At 37.9% G+C, this 16,463-nt stretch overlaps 1 pseudogene; it reads left to right on the forward strand.

Moving 5' to 3' along the window:
* The first annotated feature begins 9,568 nt into the window (after window positions 1–9,568).
* LOC113834186 lies at window positions 9,569–11,737 on the forward strand (annotated as a pseudogene).
* The last annotated feature ends 4,726 nt before the right edge of the window (window positions 11,738–16,463 follow it).

Here is a 16,463-nt window from a genome sequence, read left to right on the forward strand (position 1 = left end):
TAGAAGCTCAGTCCTAAAGATAAGTGATGAGTGAATCTTTTGTTTATCTTCAGGAACTGAATGTCATGTACCTTTGCATCTGTTGCAATATCTTTATTTACATTTTATTTTCATTTACTTTTTTTTAATTTTATGCTGATTTCATCAACTGAAATAGTGGGCATGGTAAGAACCTGTATGAATTATATGAAGAGTGAGCCCAGGGTTTAGGTTGATAGTTGAACTAGCAGCTTAAATATTTCCTTGGAGTAAATGATTCATTTCTGTTCTCTTTGCTTTTTGTCTTTGTCCTGAGACAGACAGCAACAGCAATGTCAGAAATATCACCTGATTTCATGATGATGTCTCAATAAATAGAAAGGCAGCTCCTACTTCTCTCTATTTCAACTGGGGAAACATCTCATAGGCTCCTCTGCAAGATGTTATCTCTACCCCATACCCCAAGATGTGCTCACATTCTCCTCTCTCACCTAGTGTAAGCAAACATAAACTAATCTTGAAACCTAGGAGACATGTTGGCAGCAGAACAGAGAATGATTTCCCAAAGACACTTGGCTTTGGAGCAAGATAAATGCCTGAATAACACGAAATGATTCGTTTTTCTACTCCATCCAGGGAAGCAGGTGGGCTGGCTGCAGGTCTTCACTTCTCCCTGGGCTCCTCCAAATCCAATCACCCAATCTCATCCCTAGCCTCACAGCAGGTCATCTGCTGCAGCCTCACTTTCCCCCTGAACTCATCTCCAGTGGTTGCCATACATCTTCCTCTCCTAAAATATCCTGCCACAACTCATTGCTTTATCCCAGGCCCCAGTTGCAGCAAACACTCCCTGGGATCCCACAGGTCATTCTGGCCAGGGAAGCCACAAGTTGACTGCAGATCTTCCTTTCTTCCTCAGCTCCAGGAAGTCCAGCTACCCAATGGCAATCCCAGCTTGGTAGCAGACCACCTGCTTTGGCCTCCCATTCCTGTCTGTCCCTATCTCCAGCTGTTCATACAGATATTAATTACTCCCAAACCTTCCTCCTCACTTGTCTTGTTATCCCAACCCCCAACTCTAGCCAGAGAAGCAGTTAGGTAAACTTCAAATGTTCACTGTCTTCAAATACAATCTCCCTTTCATCCTCAATTCTGTAGCAGACAACCTATTGTGACTGCTCCTCACTGTCTGCCCCACCCCCAAGAGATTAAGCAGATTCTGTTAGAACCCTGCTTTCCTCCTTCCTGTGGACTCCACCACATCCCCTCCTAGCCCATTACTTTTCTAAGTAACAGTCCCCAATATCTAGAAATGCAGTTTAACTGGAACCGCAGTGGCCACGCCTATCAGGCTCCCAGAAGAATTTCCTACCAGGCAACACACATACCCACCACACTTTGCTAAAAACTGAAGATGGCAACAGAAACCAAGGAACAAAACCCCCACCCAACAAAGACAAGAGATCAGAACCTAGAATTATAATCCTCCCAAACCCAGATGCCTAGATATCAGACTATAAACATTATCAATAAAAGCCAGGGCAATAGTCTTCACCAGGGTCAAGCAACCTTACCACAGCAGACTCTAGTTATTGCAACATAGCTGAAGCACAAGAAAAATACCTTAAAGCAACCATTATGAATATGATAGAGGTCTTTAAAGAGGAAATGAATAAATCCCTTAAAAAATCTATGAAAGCACAACACAAGCAAACAGCAAAAGGAAATGAGTACAACTATGGAAGACAGGAAAGTAAAAATAAAATCAATAAAGGCAAACTGAATTGAGGAAATCTGGAAATAAAAAAAAAAGTAGAAATTGAACAGGAAACCCAGAGGCAAGCCTCACCAACAGTGTGTAAGAGTTGGAAAAGAGAATCTCAGTCCTGAAAACATGATAGAGGAAATGGATGCCTTGGTCTGACAAAACATTAAATAAAAAAAAAAAATACTGGCACAAAACATCCAGACAATCTGGGAAACTATGAAAAGATCAAATCTAAGAATAATCAGAATAGAGGAAGGAGAAGAAACTCAGGTGAAGGGCACAGAAATATTTTCTATAAAATCATAAAAGAAATTTCCCCTAACCTAAAAAAGGACATGAAGGAGATGTCTATCAACATAACAAGAAACATGCAGAACACCAAATTGACAGAACCAGAAAAGGAGTCCCCTTGGCACATGATGTTAAACACCACTAAACATAGTGAGAATAGTTCTGCAATTTTGTTTTTCAGATCTGACTTTCTCAAAAAATTTTCATTGGTAAATTCTGACCTTTTCAAGTAAAAACAAAAAAAAAACCTCACATCAATAAATTATACCAATAATAGTAGATGTCTCTGCCTTTCAAAGTCATTGTTTACCTTAGATCCATAGCATAGGTTTCAAATATACTATTTGAATTGTTCTCCTACAGGCATTGAGCCTAAAAATCAGAAGTCTTGGATGCAAAAAAAAAAAAAAAAAAAAAAAAAAAAAAACCAACCTGAGGTATTGAGCATGCAACTTCATCTATCATTCTCCCTGTAACAGGTCATGGTTTTCACCTTGAAAAATAAACACTATAGGCAGATGTCTAAAAGAAAGAAGAATCCAAATAATTACAGTGCTTGTGTATCCCATTTCTACCTCCTGGATTCTAGACTAGTACTCTTACTCGCAGCTATATTTCTGACCCTTTTCATGTGTGTTTCTTTAAAGTATTTCTTATTGTTTACAGGAGAACAATGAAAAGTAATGAACAACTGCATTTTGGCCTAGCCTGTCTAATACAAGGCAGGGAATGGAGTGGAGAAAGAGAAACATCTATTGTTAATGTCACTACAAGGCATAATACTCCATTTTAAAAAAGGGGGAGGATAGTTCTACCTGTGAGATCTTTAAATGCTTCAGAAAGCAGGCAGTGTATGAAAGGAGCTTGGAGAAGAGGCAGGCTCAGTTCACAGCTGTTTGTTGGACACTGCAAGAAGGAAGGTGGCTGTGTTACCAATAGAAATAGCCTGTTGTGGATAAACCTTATTATGCCAGCGCTCACTGAGGGCAGTTATGTAGAAGGCTAGTTGCTCAGGGAGGCTGGGAGCCAATGAGAAGGCACAAAATAAACTTGGCTCTTTGTCCCGTCAACAATCACTAAAGGTTCTTAAGCAGGAAACAAAGTCCAGATAAGATTAATAAAACAATTCTGATGCCAGCATAGAAAGCAGATAGAGGATAGGAATTAAGTGACTTGAAAAATAGTCAGCCCTGAAATTATATGCATACAAATAACATTACAAATACTGGGCAAGTATTGGTATAAGAGTGCATGTGTGTACATGTATGTATATATATGTGTGTGTATGTAATACATATATATATATGATTTATGATTTTAATAACAAATAAAAAGAGGCCATGACTTTGAAAGAGAGCAAGGGTAGGTACATGGGATGGGGTGGAAGTGGGACAGCAAAGAAGAAAATTATGTAGTTATATTTTTAACTTCAAATAAATTTTAAATAATTCTCGTTATTTAAAAAAGAATGTAAAAAGTAACTGGGCTGATAGAAGACAGGCAGCAAGGATCTCACTAAACCTTGAATTTACCAGTTGGCTGGACTGATTGTTCAGTGATCTTCCAATCTCCATGCTCCCCCATCCCCCTCACTGGATTTACAGACACAAGTCACCATGACTGGCTTTTTATAGGATTCATGAAAAGTGGCATTAGCACTTTATGGACTGAACCTTCTCCCCAGCTCCTGTATATAAAGGTTTTCAGTTTTGTTTTGGTTTTAAGAGAAATATTTTATTTATATTTAAAATATTTTGGCTCATATTCTTTTGTGTTAGTTCTTTTATTTTTGAGATTATAATACAAATACATCATTTTCCCATTCCCTTTTCTCCCTTCAAATCCTCCTTACTCTATTTCAAATGCATTGCTTTATTTCTCATTAGTTGTTAAATATACACATGCATACATGTATGTACATATACATACACACACATTCATACATACACACACATTCATACATACACACACAAATACATATATGTTCCTAAATGCATGACTACAACCTACTCAGTCTGTGTAATGCTACTTGTATGCATGTTTTCAGGACTGATCATTTGGTATTGCTCAACTAACAGGTGTGCTCTTCCCTGGAGAAGACTTTTCTCACACTCTTAGCATTCCTCAGTTTCATGTAATACTTGCTGTAGGTTTGAGCCCTTGTGGCCTTTCCTCTACCCAGTTTTGTCTGTTTATTGTTGTACTTGTTCATGTTCTGTACTGGAAAACTATGCCCAAGTGCCCAAGGCTAGTAAAATCATGGATCTTGGAGGAAAACCTATAATGACCATGTTATTAAAACAGCACAACCTTGAATTATAGTCTCCTTATACCCACAAATAAATGCAGTCCTTACCCCTCATCAAGCAAACATCTTTTCACAACAGATGGAGATCTAAGTAAAATATACGGGTAACTGATATAAGGACAAAAAGAGATTCTCCCCAAGTAATATCCAGATTCTAAAATTAGCTTTAATTTAGTCAAGTATTATTGTGCTACTAAGGATGGAGAGTATTTGTTAAGTGATCTTAATTTACTCCTTCATTTTCCAAGGAGCCATAATAACTATCTGATAGAGATATGAGACAATGATCAATATAACAAAATCATTTAAATATGTGAGTCAATTGATACTTACCCATTTCTCTTCCTTTCCCCAAATGCAAGAAATTAGGCACCATCATTTGGGCATTAAGAGATGAACCCTGTCCTAGGAAACAACACAGAGCACTCCACATCTGTACCATACTACAAGGAGTGAAAAAGCCATCTATAATATGCTTCTGATTTTGCTTCTTCTCTTCAGAGAAGGACATGCGTCAGAATTTGCTGACATCTTCCAAGGCACAAGTTTAGCTGTGGCTGTGGCTCAGTATATTTTACCTATCCATAAACTGAACTCTGTGAGCTATAGCAACACTTGCCCTAGAAAATCATGCCCATTGGTGTAATAGTGGCACAAATATTATGTGAGTAAACAACCACTTTCTGTTGTAATTAAAGTTCCACCTCACAAGATGAAAGTCATACACAGTATCATTGTTGGGCAAAGAACTTGTGGCTAGACAGGTCCTAGGCCCTAGAGAAAAATTCTAGCACTGCATAAAACTTAACTGTGGCATACATCTGTATTCCTAGCACTAGGGAAGTAGAAATAGGAGTCTTAGGAGTTCATCTTTTGCTACAATGCAAATTCAAGGCCAGCCATGGCTATATAATGCTCTGCCTGGAAAAAAAAAAAAAAACGTACAGAGAAACAGAACTCCTGAAACACTGTAGAGTTAAGAACATGTCAAAAAAAAGCTACAGAGATGGATACATTAAGTTTTATTTTAATAAGATATATCTACTTACATATATCTACCTTTGCTATAAGAACCTAGGAAGAATGGAAGTTATTGGTTGTAGGAGTTAGATACCATTCAAAAATGTTAAAGGAAGATTTAGTTTAAAAGGTGAACTGGATAAACTGTTGTTAAGTAATCAGGACTGAACTTCATTCTCCTCATTGGTATTGTGAATAAAGGAGGAATTTCCATTCTATTCTTTTTAAAAATCTCACGCCAACTTATGATTTAATAATGAAAAACCTGTTGTTCCTATCTTATAAGTTACTTAGGTTTTATGGGAACAATTTCTTTTGTGAAAATACAAAAATTTTAAACTGGAACATCTTATACTTAAATATGGGGAAATGTTTCTAAAATTTTGTCTAAATAATGATTTGTATAGATGTAAAAAGTAAAAAAGTAACCTAAACAACTATTCTAGGAAGAAGACTAATCTTTTCTGACCTCATGTTTTTGAGAACTCAGTGGATTCCACTGCAGTGTGTTGAGTCAAACCACTTGTGTCAGGTGACTTAAAACACTGAAAGTCAAGCCCCATCATATGAATGACTCCTTTTCACTTGAGTTTGGCTTTTGTCTAAACTCTCTTATTTGATCTGTGGGAACAGTGTAATTTGCATGGTGAAATATGACAAAATTGAAAAAAGATAACCTTGCAACTGATTATTTTCTGAAGAACAAAACTACCACAATGCAAAAGAGTCTAAAATGGATATTTTCACAAATATTCATAAATAATTAAAAAGGACATGGCATTGTCTCACAAATATCTGTTCCAAAAATAGAGTAAATATAAGTACTAAAGAGAAACACTGAATTGTAAGCTGGAAGTGCTTTGCTCTATGTCTAATATCCATATATGAGAGAGTACATACCATGTTTGTCTTTCTGTGACTGGGTTACCTCACTCAGGATGGTTTCTTCTAGTTCTATCCATTTGCCTGCGAATTTCAAGATTTCATTTTTTCCCCCTGAGTAGTACTCCATTGTGTAAAAGTACCACATTGTCTCCATCCATTCTTCGGTTGAGGGGCAACTATGTTGTTTTCAGGTTCTGGCTCTTACAAACAATGATGCTATGAACAGAGCTGAACATATGTCCTTGTTGTATGAATGTGCATCCTTTGGGTATATGTTCAAGACTGGAATTGCTGTATCTTGTAGACTGATTATCATTTTCCAGAGAAACAAGGAGGACCCAAAGAGAGAAATACATGGTCCCCCGAAGAAGGGGAAAGGAACAAGAACTCCTGAGCAAATTGGGAGCAGGTGGGGAGAGGAGAGGGAGGTAGGAAAAAGAGAAGGGGAGAAGAAGGGGGTAAGGAGAACAAGAGGGATCAGGAAGACTGAGTCAGGGGAGGAATAGAGGAGAGCAAGAAAGGAGATACCTTAATAGAGGGAGCCAGTATAGGTTTAAAGAGAAATCTGACACTTGGGAAATGTTCAGAGATCCACAAAGATGACCCCATCTAAGAATCTAGACAGTAGTGGAGAGGTTACCTTTGATAACCTTCCTCTATAATGAGATTGATGATTACCTTAATTGCCATCCTAGAGCCTTCATCTAGTAGCTGATGGAAGCAGAAACAGGCAACCACAGCTAAACACTGAGCCATACTTCTAGGATAGGAGGAGGGATGAGCCAAGGAGTCAAGACCATGCTGGAAAAAACTACAGAAACAGCTGACCTGACCTAATGAGAGCACAGGGACTCTAGTAGTAAAGCTGGGGATCCAGCATTGGACTGAACCAAGACCTCTGAATGTGGATGACAGTTACGAGGCCTGAGAAGTCTATGGGACCTCTGACAGTGGAACCAGTATTTATCTCTAGTACACAAATGGACTTTGGGAGCCCATTCCCTATGGAGGGATACTATTTCAGCTCAGATACAGAGAGGAGGCCCGAGGCCCTCCCCCAAATGATGTGACAGACTTTGATGATCCCCCATGGAAGGCCTAGCTATACTTGGGGAATGGGTGGGGTTGGATTGAGGGGTCAGTGGGAGGTATGGGAGGGAGAGGGAACTGGGGGGATTGATATGTAAAATAAGATTGTTTCTTAAAAAAAAACAGAAAAAAATACTGAAAAAAAGCCTAGTGCTTAAGGGAGAAAAATGAACTACAGTAATCTTTGATGATCGTGATGGGGATTTCCACTGGATTACACTTACATATACATCCTTCCCTTCTGACCATCACTCTATGTTGTCAGACTGTCCTCTTTCAAGCAACTGGATTCCAGTCAAACCTTTGTGCTATCTAGAAGGGAATCTCATCATCTCCCCTTCTGCAGAACAGTCACTGTCTGTATTTGTATTGTGTGTGTGTGTGTGTGTGTGTGTGTGTGTGTGTGTGTGTGTGTGTCTAGGTGTGTATGTGTGTGTGAGAAAGAGAGACAAACATAAAAAGTCACAGAATTTCACACTATTAATCTTTCAATCATGAATATTCTTGAACCAAACACTACACAAATTAAAATATTTGTATTTTAGAAAGCATATTGGGTCAGTAATTTTACTTATCATTGTAATTCTGTGTTTTAATTAATAATCAAAGTGAAATAATAATATATTCTCATGCAGATGTATGTCCTCTTAGATCTGCACAGCTTCAGTTTTATAGAAAATTATTTAAAATGGTTTTCTCTGTGAAAATATATTTGTGGAATTTTATGACCCTGCATATGTAAGCTTCATGATGAACTTGTATGATTGAGCACCTTACAATGTGATTTATCTTGTACCATCCAGGTATATGCCAAGTATGTAGACACTTATGAATCAGTCTTTCCTAATAGTTCCACAGTAAATCTGAAGAACAGAAAGTATTCACAAGCTAGCTGTGACTTGGAGACCATTTTTGATTCTAGTATTGTTTCATTTAAGAAAAATGAAAGGAGTTGGAGTTGCTTTAGATGACTTTGCCACTAAGTTCTAGAAAGGATTAACACAAGTGGTTTTATGTTTAATTTGAGTCTATGGAGCTGTTGTATTCAAGGTAATAAGGTTTCTGTGTTTGAAAGTGATGAAGTGTCAAGCATCCTGTGTGATGCTCCCAGGTAAACACTAGAAAGCAACAGTTCACCTTTGTCAGAAGAGGGTTTTGTTGCCTGTGGAGGTAGAGGGCTTCTACACCTGGGAAAACTTCCAAGGTTTTACTTTCTTTGGTAAGATAGCTGGTTTGTTCACTAATTCATCTTTGAGTAATGTCTTCAAGTACTTTCCCATGTTTCATGCTTACAATAGAGACACTGTGATAGCACTTTTGATGTCAACAGTTGCCTCTTCCATCTCTGGGCTTAAAACACCACTTGGGTAAATTGGTAACTATAACATACATAATTATGCCTTTCATATAAAAATGAAGTTCTGACATCTATATGTACCAAGTGATCTTGTACATTGAAGTTAATAGACAGTCAATATTTTGATAAATGTTTTTATTTCAAAAATAAGACATTTGGGGAAGTAATATCAAATATGGGGGGAAAGATATGGTATTTTTTGCTTCATACAAAAAGAATACTATGAAACGAGATTATCTTTTCCCAAAGGGCATGGTGATATAAAATTTTATTGAGATAAAGGGAGAATTTATATATTATTGTTAATGTCGTTTTTTCTTTGTAATTATTGGAAATTTGCTCTGTGATGATCTTAAACTCAGAGATACATTTGACTTTTCAGCATGCTATATTTGGAAGCACTGGTTAAAATAACTAATGAGCAAATGGAAAAATAAAATACTCTTGAAACCATACATTTCATTTTTAACATATTTTGTAACTTATAATCTATAAATAACCAAGAATAATATGCAATGAAAATTATCCAGGCCTAAGTAAACTATATTTACAAGCATATATAGCTACTTAAAATATATTATTATTTTCCTAGAAAACTAAGGATAATTTTTAAAGATATTTGAATAGAATATTTCTTTGCATCTTTGTTTCTGTTACATTTTCTTTAATAATTCTGGTATGCCATGCATAATGTCTGCATGAGTGTGTGTGTGTGTGTGTGTGTGTGTGTGTGTATTCATATGCACCCATGTACACATGTGCGCAGGATGACTTTTCCAACATTATGTTTTAAAATCTGACAAGATCATACAAGCAGGAGGAAAAAGGAAAGGGTCATCAAAAGGGGAAAAAATAACAGAACTGCGGTGAAATGGCTCTCTGTCGGCCTTGGTATTGATTCAGAGTGTGTCAAAAGGGTCTTTTGTCATGCCCCTAGCACAGCATACTAATTTGCTAGATCAAGTCTGTCAGAATATCGACTGGAAGTAAAGAACTACAGTGGCAGCTTTTGTGTTTCCTCCAGCAGGGAGCCTGTGTGTGAAACAGGATTATCAGGGGGTCATGAAGAGAGTCAAAGGATGCCCATCACTTCCCTTCTGGTAATGCAATAGGGCGGGTGCCTGGGTGTGATTAAGATGTAGGAGACGGGAGGCATAGCGGTGAACAAATCAGAAACACACACATGCAAATTAGGCTGGCTTCTGTTAACCACATATTTTTAATGAAAAATTCAATAGCAGACAAAACAAATATCTAAACAGCTGCATTCATCTAACGTATCAAACAGCCTATTCAACATCTTTTCTTAAAAGCAGATACACAAAACATAGAAATGCTGATCGAGTATGTATCTCTCTGTAAATATTGCTGTGCGATCTACAAGTGTTCCTTGTGTAGCTGTGTGCTCTTGGCACAACTGTCAGATGATTAAATATCAATTTGGACTTTTTTCTCATGGAATCAGATGCAGTACTTAACAATACCGATGCTCAGCTTCATCATAGCCTTCAGACTGAATTTGACTTTGGCTCATGTCTTTCCATGGGCTTTGTAGAATTGGAAAATAGCTCCCTTGAGTGAAAGAAAGAATCTTGGTGCAAAATGTATGAGGGCATAAGAATAGGGATGCTAAGCAAGAGGTTTTGGAATTGCAATAGTATCTATTTTAGGCCTATCAATACTTTGTTTATTACATAGATAAAAGAAGGAGAAAAGCTCATAAGACTTCAACCAAATACAAAGAACTACTGGAAACTAGATAATGCTGAGAGCAGTAGAAATAGTCTTCCCCAGGGAAGAGCACAGTAATTTGTTATCCAATTACCAAATAGTCATTCCTGAAAATATGCATACAAGTAACATTGTACAAATGCTGGTGCATATTTGTATCTCTACTATTTGCATCATAGGGTCAGAGACAGTTAATAATTATTATCTGATAACCACCAAATAATATTTATACCATAGAGTTGCAATAGCAATATGAACAATTCAAAGATTTTTGTTATATTTTTTGTTCCTATGAACTTTTCAGATATCCCCTGTATACAATTTATGATAAGGAATAGGAAAATCAATCTGATGGAAACACGAGAACTTCTTTCTAATCAATTCACAGAAATATCTTTACTTTTTCATTTGAAGAATTCATCTCAAGGCCAGTAACCAGTTCAGTTTGAAGATTTCCAGCAGTCTCTGTGTTTGTTTCTTTTTAATCATTATTCTCCATGCCTTTGTCCAATGGATTTCTAGTTTAAGAGAAAATTAATCAAAAGACAAAAGCAAACTGAAACTGATGTGATCATCTAGAACCAAGTTGTCATTGTATAAAAATAAGCTAACGGTGGGAGAAAGGATTCTTCCTTTTCTCTGGCAGCAGCCATCAGGAGCTATGGAGGAAGAAGCAATCCTACGTGATGCGTTTTCTACTGAGGGTCCATTGCTGGCAATACCGCCAGCTTTCTGCGTTGCACAGGGCTCCCCTCCTCTCCTGGTCTGATAAAGAGTGAAGGCTGGGGTACAAGGCCAACCAAGGTTATGTCATGTACAGGATTCATGTCCGCCGTGGTGGCTGCAAACGCCCAGTTCCTAAGGGTGCAACTTAACCGCAAGCCTTTCCATCACGGTGTTAACCAGCTAAAGTTTGCCAGAAGCCTTCAGTCTGTTGCTGAGGAGAGAGCTGAACATCATTGTGGAGCTTTAGAGTCCTGAATTCTTACTGGGTTGACGAAGATTCCACATAAAAGTTTTTTGAGATTATCCTCATTGATCCATTGCGTAAAGCTATCAGAAGGAACCCTGACTCCCAGTGGATTACCAAACCAGTCCACAAGCACAGAGAGATGCAGGGGCTGGCATCTGCTAGCTGCAAGAGCCGTGGCCTTGAAAAGGGCCCCAAGATCCACCACACTATTGGTGGCTCTTGCCGTGCAGCCTGGAGAAGGCGCAATACTCTGCAGCTCCACCGTTACTGCTAATATATGTGATGTTTGTAAAATTCATACCCAATAAACAATTTAGGACTGTCATGTCTGCTTAAAAGTGTTATTTGTCAAAACTAGTCTGCAGATTGTCATGAATGCTTTGTGGAATTGTAGCGGGTAAAGTGCAATAATGTTTGACTACAAGTGATGGTGTCTCTTGTTTCTGATGAACTTTCTGTCTACGTTATCAGCTTAGGAAGTTAAGTGTATGATGTTTACACCATGTGGTATACAAAGTGTAGAATCCCATAAAAGGAGTCCTAGGGCTGCCGTGTAGATTGTTTGGTGCATGTGATAGAACCTACAGCTTTGTTGGGATTATGCAATCTTTTGGTTGATTGAAGTGGCTGTTTGCTTAGCAGTTTGAATACAAACTTTAGAGTTGGATTTTGCTTAGAAACTGTAGGAAGAGAAGCTTTCAACCTGTTTTGTGAGTGTGCATAGAAAGGAGATTAACCACAACCCACATTTTGGAAATTGAATCCAGTGTCCCATTTTCAGAACCAGGTGAAATTGGAAGAAGTTTCCTGTTGTGTCGGATCTCTGGAGTATGGGTTTGATGCCCGATAATCTGTTGACACCTGTATATTTTGAGGTTGTTGGAGATTGAACATTGGATGGGATGGGGAATAATTAAGGTTGGTGTGGTGGGTTTGCACTTGGGCATACTTTAAAAAGTGATCAAGTTAGTATGCAGTCATTAAGTTTCTAGCCACATAGCAAAGATGGTTGTGAATTTAAAGATCAACCCTAGGGGGTAAAAGTTAGTTGGCAGTATGACTTCTTTGTTTACAGTCTTACGTAGTGTCTGAAGTTACTTATCCCTGGTATATTAATGAAAGTTATTGATATTTCACAAAGGCATACCACCACATTTTTTGTTGTTGTTTGGGTTTTTTTGTTTGTTTGTTTTTGTTTTTGTTTTTGCCATGCCTTGGACTAGTTTACCACAGTACACTTGACTGTGGAAGAAGTAGATGGTATTGCCTTTGTCACAGATTTGAGCTAGCAGGCCCGATAAGAAAAATCTAATTGATGCTTTTAGACTAAATGTTTCTCTTCAGATTTTTAGAGGATGATTTTTTATTTTCCAGAAAATACTGGACTCAGTCTTGAGACTTACAATTCTTTTCTATTCAACAAAACAAAACATTGTGTATAGAAGTTATTCAACTAAAGTAATAAATGTCTGTTAAACAAAAAAAATGGGCTAACACATTCTGAAAGTTCCCTTGACATAAGGGATGTTAGATGACTTTGAGATGAACAACCTCTAGGTCCCATTAAGATACAAAGAAATGGTGAGTATTACTAGAAGAATTACTAGTATTACTAGTATTTCTAGAAGTATTACTAGTATTACTTTTAATAATTCTTTGATATAAATGAGGAAAAGATATAATCTGGCCATGGTGAATTAAATCTAGTACTCCTAGCACTAATAATGTGTAACGACTGACTTCTTCAGTATAACTTCTTCTCCTACCAAAATGAAAAGGTTATGGCAAACAAGTCGATGAAAGAGACCAAAGACTGACATGAAACATACATAATAATCATATAAGAAAAAGTAAAATTGACGAAAAAGTTTCATGTTGCATGTCAGTAAAGTAAGCCTCACACAATGCCAACAGCTATCATCAAGGTAAGCTTGGGGACATTCTTCACAATAGTATTGGTTTTGTGTTATTTGACATAAATATTTCAATCTAAGCTAAAATTTCAAAAGATATTTTATTTCATTGGTTAAAAGTGACAAATAAAGGGGTCAAGACCACACTGGGAAAACCCACAGAAACAGCTGAACTGAGCAAGTGGAAACTCATGGACCCCAGTCTGACATCTGGGAAACCAACATAGTACCAAACCAGGTGCCCTGGATGTGGGTGTCAGCAAGGAGCACTGGGCAGTCTATGGGGCCTCGGGCAGTGAAACCAGGATGTATCCCTAGTGCACAAAAGGACTTCGGGAGCCCATTTCCCTTGGAGGGATACTCTCTTAGCCTAGATACATAGGAGAGGGCTTAGACCCTTCCCCAAATGACTTGACAGATTTTGATGATCACTGAGGAGTGGATGGGAAATTGGATGGAGAGTACTTGGGGGGCATGGGAAGATAGGAGAGAGAAGGAACTGGGATTGAAAATTAAAATAAGATTGCTTCCAATTTAAATGAAATTTATATTTAAAAAGATTGTCTTTTCCCTTTTCTTTCTAGTCTGGATGAGTAAGATCAGGGTTTGTCTTCTGGGCATGAAAGCTACATCTTGTCATGTGATTAGGAATTTTAACCACTTTGGACTGTTGACAAAAATCCAATATCTAATTTCTCAAATGAGAACACTTTGCTAAAAGTTAGCCTTCAATTAGAAAAGTCTCTTGAAGAATGCATGAGCAAGGGAAGTCAAGGTCATGATAGGGAAATCTACAGAGACAGCTGAACCAAGCTGGTGGAAACTCATAAACTCTGGGCCGAAATCTGTAGAACCTCCATGAGGCTGAGCTAGGCCATCCATGTGTGGGAGAGAATTATAAAGCTTGGGCTATCTGAGGAGCCCCTGGCAGTAGAACCAGGATCTATCCTTGGTACATGAGCTAGCATGTTGTAGCTCATTTCCTATAGTGGGATGCCATGTTCAGCCTTAACAAAATGGGGAGGGACTTGATTATGCCCCAACTTAATGTGCCAGACTTTGTTGACTCCCCATGGAGTGGATAGAGGGGTGTGCTGGGGGGAGGCAAGGGAGTGCAGAAGGAGGAGTGGGAGGGAGAACTTTGGTTAGAATGTAAAATGCAATTAAAAATAAATAAATTACATGCAAAAAACCATAACTATCAATTTTTAAACATGAAGAATCTTTTGCCAGGACACTTTTTTCAAACTGTCATACCAAATATTCATCCATATTCCCTTGAGTTAATCAAAAAAGTTAGTGATGAGGTGGAAACTGCATGCACACACTGAACCTCCATTTGTGAGGGCAGGTTAGGTCCTGAGAATCCAATTTGCTCTGAAAGGACATCAAAGTCACACAACTCAACACGTGTTGGCATTATCTGATTTATATGAGGACTAGATGAATCCAGATGCCCACTGAATCCTACGTCTTGAAATATTTGCCCAATGTGTGAGACTTAATAAAATTTAAAGTCCACCTGGCAGAGTTAGGTTAATTTTAAAGCAATCATTACTCCCCAGGAAACTGAAAGCATGTGTTTCTTATTTGTTCACACTTGACTCGCCAAAATATTATTTTGCAAAAAAAATGATTCTATATCCAAGGAATATTTCTTGGAAATGAGAGGTTTGGTTCTGCACTAGCATTGGTTAATGCCATGTACAGCATAGGCTCCTGTGATAGTGCTTGCTGAGGCCGACTTTAAATAACACCAGGCAGTAGTGTAAGGGTGGAAGTTGTTTTGATCTTTCTGTGTCAAGTGTCCACTGTCTGTACAGTCTCCTTATTCAAATGAAAAAAAAACAAATGACCTGGACTACATGAGACTATGTCTCCAAAAAGAAAAATGAAAGTCTCTGGAACCCCATAGGTAGTGGAATAGGGACTTAGCTGAGCAGATCTCCTTAGATGTGGGAATTATTCCTGAATGACAATGCCGAACACTAAGGAAAACAGTCATTTGCTTTCTAAATTTTGACCAGTTGTGGATTTCTATAATAGTCTCCATCTGTTGCAAAAGGAAGATTCTTTGATGAGGGGTGGGTTAGAGCCACAGTAAATCATGTTTTTAGCTCTAAAGAACTAATTCTCTGCTAGTTTAAATCACAAAGAGAAAGCTCCAAGGAAAATGTTCCTGCAATGGATCCAAAACTTGAAGTTCATCATTGCTAACAAGATCTTAGAGCTTTGTCTGCAATTGTTTGAAGTGCCGAAACAAAAAGGAAAAAAAAATGAGAGAGATACACACGCAAGGTATCTGTCAGATATGAACATTTTTTTCAGGCCTTTTTTACTCTGCAGGTAATTTCTTCTCAGCCTACCAACTTATAATGATTCTAAATTCAAATTCTGTAAAGTGACTTCAGCAGACAGAATACATTGCATTTGCTGTCACAGAAGCTCACAATTTTGTCAAACAGAAATACTAGAATATACACAACTTACATTCTCATCCATGTCTCACAATCTGGCATTCTTAACATTTTCTTTGCCTTATAGAAAGCTGCTTGGTAAAGCAGCATATATTTTCCACTCTGTAGTTGGAACAACATTCATAAGTTACTTTATCAAAGCCATTTTTTAAACACCAACCTTCCAAGTTAGAAAAAGAAACCTTAGTAATAAAATGGCTGTTTTTCTAAATATTGTAGAAGCAATAAATTTGGATAATTAAGTATCATCCACATCCTAAGCAAAATTTTCTTAGGTCATTTCTCTCTGCATGAGCCTCCAGTATCATCCCCTTAGATACCGTTCTCTTGTCCATACCTGACACGCATTATGGCTTTCCTGTGACCTCAGTTTCTGCAGGATGAGAAATTCAGATAAGACCTCCTATAGGAAAGATCAACAAAGATCTTTGTTCCCAGCAGAAACTCATGAGACTGTGGGAGCAGCAGCACAGGGAGGGGACGAAAGGAGCAATTGTGTGGTTTTAGGAAGCCCCACAGGAATTGGAAATAGGAGGTGCATCTACAGAACAGGTTTCTATTTCAAGCCGTTGCTTATCCTCCGCTGTCACTGTTGAAGAATCAAGCAAAAGGACAGTGATCACGGGGCTTCAGAGCTTACACACACTTATAAACACAGAAACTGAAGAGCAA

This window comes from Cricetulus griseus, chromosome 2, assembly GCF_003668045.3.
Source record: "Cricetulus griseus strain 17A/GY chromosome 2, alternate assembly CriGri-PICRH-1.0, whole genome shotgun sequence".
Taxonomy (NCBI): domain Eukaryota; kingdom Metazoa; phylum Chordata; class Mammalia; order Rodentia; family Cricetidae; genus Cricetulus; species Cricetulus griseus.